The sequence below is a fragment of the Rhinolophus hipposideros genome, assembly GCF_964194185.1.
Source record: "Rhinolophus hipposideros genome assembly, chromosome: 26".
Classification (NCBI taxonomy): Eukaryota; Metazoa; Chordata; class Mammalia; order Chiroptera; family Rhinolophidae; genus Rhinolophus; species Rhinolophus hipposideros.
The window spans coordinates 18,607,736-18,614,430 of NC_138072.1; positions in this window are offsets into that span (position 1 = coordinate 18,607,736).

Sequence of the window (6,695 nt, forward strand, 5' to 3'; positions counted from 1 at the left end):
ATTTGGGAATTATTTGGGAAAGCCCAAATTATTGGCCTCTTGTAGTTAGAACTGACAAATGCCCTTAGTTGCAAAGTTTGTACCAAACTTCAGCTTACCTTTCTGCAGTATTTCACGCTACAGAAATTTGGCTCCTATAATCTTTTCTCCTGTGTCAGTTGTATCATGCTGTTAAACAGATGTTTTCAAATTTGTGTTGGCGTTTTCTAAACATTTTCCTAGTGACTATGGGTCTGCTGCATGCTACTCTGTCCTACTTGGCAACAGAAATTTGAGTTTCCCTTGCTTGAAGTAGAAAAGGTTGCTTTGGGATGTCTTCAAGAAGGCTTCTGCTTTTCCTAAAGATCAGAAAGCAGGGAGATATTTTGACTTAGTGTGAATGTTGAAACAGTTGACTTAAAAAGAAAGGAAAGCAATCCCAGATTGAGTTCAGAGAAAACTGTCATGAATGAAAAGAGAATGAAACAGGTCAAGCATGGAATAGACATTAAAATAATTTAAAATTTTATCACATGGAATTAATGACAGACTGAAAAATATATTGTACCCCATTCTTTTCACTTATGTTATGAAATAGTCTTGAACTATAGTAATAATTGTTGTTTGGATATATATATAGAGAGAGAATTACTCAGATGGGTACCACAAAGGGTTAGGTAGTAAAGCCTAATGACGTGATCTTACTGAATTCTTTGGGACTTTGTAGGTAACAGTAGAACATTACTTTGGAGAAGTGACAAGAATTTAACTAGAGAAGCCTTCTGTTAGAGAGTTCACCAAGGTTTCCTGTTTCTCCATAGGTAACTCCTCCTAGAGTTAAATCTCATAAATACATTTAATGGTGAATGATATAAAGGAAAAATCCTGTAATGGTGAAATACCTTACACTTTGTAGTTCTTCAAATTTCTCTACTAAGTACATGTAAGGCTAGCTCTGCTTATTGGTCATGAAAACTTGTGTTTGTGGTTATACACAGGGGTGCGATATGGGTCTAGTGCTATGCATTGCGTCACACCCAATTTCATTTCCTCTAAGTGGAAAGAAGTGAATTGATTTTTCCTTGCTTCTCTTCCATTTCCCTGCCAACGATGTAACCAATGGAAACATTCTTATCTGGTTTCTTTTGTAAAAAGAGAGTATAGTCTAAGACACTGAAACGGCTCTTGGTTTGAGGTTGATGTCTGATTGTAACACTATTACCTTGAGAAAACTAATTTGCAGTTTTTGAGGTACTGAAGTCTATGAATAAATGAGAGAACTCCTGGAGAGTGAAGAAAAAGTCAGCATGATTGAGGTCCACTTGTGATTATAACCTTTTTTGTTGTTGCTAAATGTCTAGAGCTAAAAGTTACTTATAAACGATCTGCATATATAAAATTCATTATCAGATGTTAAGTAGTATGTCAGATACACAATTTTCATTGTTTTTTTGTGTGATGATTTTATAGTAATTAGTTCCGGTAAAATTTGCAGGAAAAAATGTGACATAAACCCATTCCTACTCTAAGGAAAATACCTCAACATGTTCATTCTGTGAAAATATCTTTCTACAACTAGACACCAGGATAAATACTTAAATATTTTTACAGGTTGACTTAAGCTCTAGTACCTTACTTAAAATGAACTTCATGGTAATTTCCTTCCAATCATGTAGTCATCAATAGAATTAAAAAAAAAAATTGGCCGACTACAGTCTTAGAAGTTATCTAAAACGCCTGTTCATTTAACAAAATAAAGATAGTAGGCCCAAAGCAGTTAAATGGACTACCAAGACACACAGCTGGTTGGTGGTGGGTGGAGAGGTTGGACACAGAAGGGAGAGCTATCCAGTATCTTACTTACTACCTCATGACATGACCTGTGACACAAGGCCTCTTTCTCACAAGATAGCTACACAAATCTCCACCTCTTACAGTAGCCACTTGTTTTTCCCTTATCTTATGTTAGCTTCTTAGAATAATTCTGTCATATGTTCTGGGTGATTCAAATAAATAAAACCTATATTCAGAAGAATTCCAGAAAATGACAGTTTTTTTAAATGTAATGTTCTGAGTATATAATCCACTCTCACAGTTTACAATTAAAAATGTATAAACCGTTATATTGTGGAAAACCTCTATGCTACCCTGTCACTCAGCCACTTAATTCACTTCCGTCTGGTCAACCTGTGTTATTAGATTTTTGTGTAGAGTTGCAAATATATTGTATGCACATGCAAGGAAATAAACTTTAATTCTTTTTACCTTTTTTTTTTTTTGTAGGAGCTTTTACTGTGATAATAAGCAACTCCAAAATGTCAGTGGTTTATCCCAAGAAACTTTTGCTCATGGGTCAGTGGGTCAAGTGTGGCTCTGCTGGGTCCAGCTGGATGTGGCTGGGTTTGAGCCAGGTCTGCTCCACGTGTCTCTCACTCTAGGCCTCTAGTTGAGAGAACAGCAGCTATTTGGGCTGCTCATGACATGCTTGTTCTTCTCATTACAGATGGCAGGAGCTCCAGGTCTCACCAAACTATGAGTATATGATGCCTCTCAATCCTTTGCTTGCAAATGACACTTGGTTATTTCTCCTGCCATTGGTTAAAGCAAGCCACATGGTCCAATCCAGAATCAACAGGGTAGAGAAATATATTCCTTACATAAGGTAGTAAGTAGGAGTGAATATTTAATAATTAATTGTTACCCTGGTATGGGCTTACATGTTATATACTTTGTATTTTTACTTACTCTATCTTGGAGAGATTTGCATATTAGTACACAAACTTTTTTTATTATTTTATTTTATTTTCAGAATTCAAATTGTTTTTATTTTTTATTTTATTTTGTTTTTAAAACAATTTTAAAAAAAATTTATTGGGGTGACAATTGTTAGTAAAATTACATACATTTCAGGTGTACAATTCTGTATTACATCATCTTTTTAATTTTTTATACCTACGTAGCATTCCATTTACGGGCATCCATAATTTAATTAACTGGTTCTCTATTGATGGACATTTTGACTATTTCCAGCATTTTACTATTACAAACATTATTGCAATGAGTAATCTCAAATATACATCATTTTGCATATGTGCAAGGTCTATCGGCAAGATAAATTCCTTGAAGATGACGTGTTGAGCTCAAAGACAGATATTTAATTCTGGTAAATATTAATATTGGTACATATTGCAGATTTCTTCTCCACAGACATGTGTATCCATACACATTCCTACCAGCAATATGTGAAAGGACTCGTTTCACTACATTTTTACTAACTCACTATGTTACCAAGCTTTGGAATCCTTTTCAATCTTCTGGAAAATAACAGCTCAGTGTTGCTGTTGTTTTGATTTTGGTCGTTGTTGTTTTGTTTTAATGACAGTTATGTTGGGATATCATTCACTTACCATAAAATTGACCTTTGAAAGTATATAATTCAGTGAGATTTAGTATATTCACATAGTTACACAAGCATCGTAATTTTAGAACATTTTCATTCACCCGGAAAGGAACTCTGCCCCCATTCACATCAGTCATTCCCCATTCTCCCTGCCCCTAGGCTTTGACAACCAGTAAATGTCTCTTTTGTCTCTATGGATTTGCCTATTTTGGACATTTCAGATGGAATCAGATAACATGTGCCCTTTTGTGGCTGGGTTTTTTCACTTAGTATATCATATTCGAGGTTCATACATTGAACTCTGTTGCAGCATATATCAGTGCATTGTTCCTTTTCGTTGCTGAATAAGTCTACATTATATGGACATACTACGTCTTGTTTATCCAGTCGTCAGTTGATGGACATTTGGGTTGTTTCTACTTTTTTGTTATTATGAATAATGCTGCTGTGAACATTTGCAGGTAAGTTTTTGTGTGGACCTATGCTTTAATTTCTCTTGGGTAAATACGTAGGTGTGATATTTCCAGTTTAAACATAGAGTTACCATAAGACAGAGTCTGCCAGGGGTATACAAAAATTCTAATTTTTCTGCATCTTTACCAGCACCTGCTATTATATGTCTTCTTTTATTTCAAGCCTCCTAGTGGTTGTGAAGTTTGTGGTTGTGGTTTGATTTGCATTTCCCTAACGCTAATGATATTGAGCATCTTTCCATGTGCTTATTGGCCATTGGTATGTCTTCCTTGGCAAAAAATCTTTTGCCCCTTTTTAATTGGTTATTTGTCTTTTTATATGTTGTTGAATTCTAAGTTATTTATGTATTCTGGATACCGATCCTTTATTAGATAGATAATATTGAAATATTTTCTTCTATTCTGTGGCTTATCTTTTTACTTTCTTGGGGGTATCCTTCAAAGCACAGAGTTTTTAATTTTCAAGAAGTCTGATATATCAATTTTTGTTGTTGATGCTTGTACTTTTGGTGTCATATCTACAAGGCAATTCTCTAACCCAAGATTACGAAGATTTACTCTTTAAGTTTTTCCTTAGAATTTTAGAGTTCTTACATTTAGGTCTATCATCCATTTTGAGTTACTTTTTGCAAATGGTGTGAGTAGAGATCCAACTTCATTCTTTTGTGTGTGATTCTAGTTGCCCCAGCACCATTTGCTGAAGAAGCTGTTATTTCTTTGTTGAATAGTCTTGGCATCCTTGTTAAAAATCAATTGGTTATAGGTGAATGGGTTTCATTTGGGACTCTTAATTAAATTTCTTTGATCTATGTGTCTATCCTAATGCTAGTGCCACATTATTTTGGTTTTCATAGTTTCATTGAGATAGAGAAGTATGAGTCCGATCCTTTATTCACATCAGTCGTTCTCTTTTTTCAAGATTGTTTTGGATATTATGGGCCTCTTAAATTTTAATATGAATTTTAGGATCAGCTTATGAATTTCTCCAAAAACGGCTGATGAGATTTTGATAGGAATTACATTGAATCCATTGTCAGTGTAGTTTCAAATTGCATTTGTCTTATGAATTATGTAAGGTATATTTTTCATATTCTTAAGCCTATTTTTATTTTTATTTTTTCAACTGAGACCTCATCATAGACTTGAGTGTCAGGTTCAATTCTGTTCTTGTAGCACTCAAATGATTTGAATACAAGATAAGAGGATGGGCATGTTTTATAGCTACACTGGAATATAGACTCCTACATACTCTGCCATGCCCCCGCGAAAGGATTAGATACGCTGGTATTGTGATACAAGATCCTTCTGATTAAAACAATAGGACCCACATTTAAATTAACGAGAAAAAAATCTGTTCCATTTTCCCTGTCCTCAGAAGACAAAATGTTATTTATTACAATGTTCATGGATTTAAAAATATCTCCAAATAACTTTCATCAAAATAGCCAGATAACCCATACTTGGAAAAAAGTAATTTCACAAGACACATCAATTTATTCTTAATGTACATTTTTTCTATTAGTGTCTTTTTCTTCAGGTGTTTTATTTCCTTGTTCTCCATGGACAGAATTTGTAGAGTTTTTGTCCTCTCTGTGTGTTGAAGGAATTTCCTCTTACTTTTGTGTGTGTTATTTTTCTCTTTTTGTCTTACTTAGTATGAGTTTATAATAATATATGTTTCTCTTGTATTTTCTATTTTTCTAATTATAATTTATAGGTTTTAAATTTAGTCCAATCATGCTCCTTGGAAGAAAAAGGCTTAGTGATATAGCTATGTCTTGATTAGAGAAACAAATAATTCCCAGATGTGTCAAGTCAAAGCCAGATAACCCAGTGTCACCATAAGTCACACAAAGATGGAAGGATAGAGAGTATCACCCTACCATATTGACTGAGGGTCAGTGGTCAGTGGGTTTTGCTGTCTATCTATGCTAGGAATGAGATTATAAGTACAGGCCTTTTAGAGCTTTTGTTCCACATATAAAGACCTTTTATTCTATTCCTCTAGAGTGCTGAAAGGACGCATTTTTCATTCACTCCAAAATGGCTCTCAGTGCCAATGGGCATTAATCAATTTTAGATCACTAAAGTGCTCTGCAGATTACTAAATGGCTCTGGCTGTCCTTGATAACACATTATAGAAATGAATAAAGCAGTGGCATTATAATGGAATTAAATTAATGAGAAGGTAAGATGACCGTGCATTTTAAGCAAGTTTTCTTTAAGAACCTACTGCTGTTCCCTTTCAAATCTGCTGTCAGGAGCAGCTAATGTTCTCCATCTTTCCAGGCTCTCTCACCTCTTAATTGTAAGTGGTCCTTTATGGTATCCCATCATTATTTTTGGTGACAGACACAGCTTTTCTAAACATTAACCTAGCCCCCACTGCCACCTGGTGACATGGCATAGAAAGAAAAATGAGAATATGTTATAGAATTTAAATGTGGTTAAGCATGGCATTTCCACTCAAGAATGATCTGAGTGGAATTTTGTCTGTATTTAGTTAATGTCTTTAGTGTTCTGAGGAGGTCAATGAATTTTATAAATGAGTATGTGAATCATTGTATCACTTAGACGTGGTGCTAAGTTCAAAGACTTTTCATGGCACCACTATTAGCAGAGAGCACTGTTACTTGCTATTTCCAGTTAACCATGTTTGCTGGGCCTTTTCACTTTAGTGGTTTTAGAGGACACGATTTTCTTCAGGTAGGGCTAAAGCTATTGTATCAAGAAATTGAGGAAAGAAAGGAACTAACCTCACAGTTATTCCCACATCAGGCTTATTAGGTAGGATTTATTATCTCACCTTTTTCAGATGAGGAAATGGAGGGTTCTGACACAGT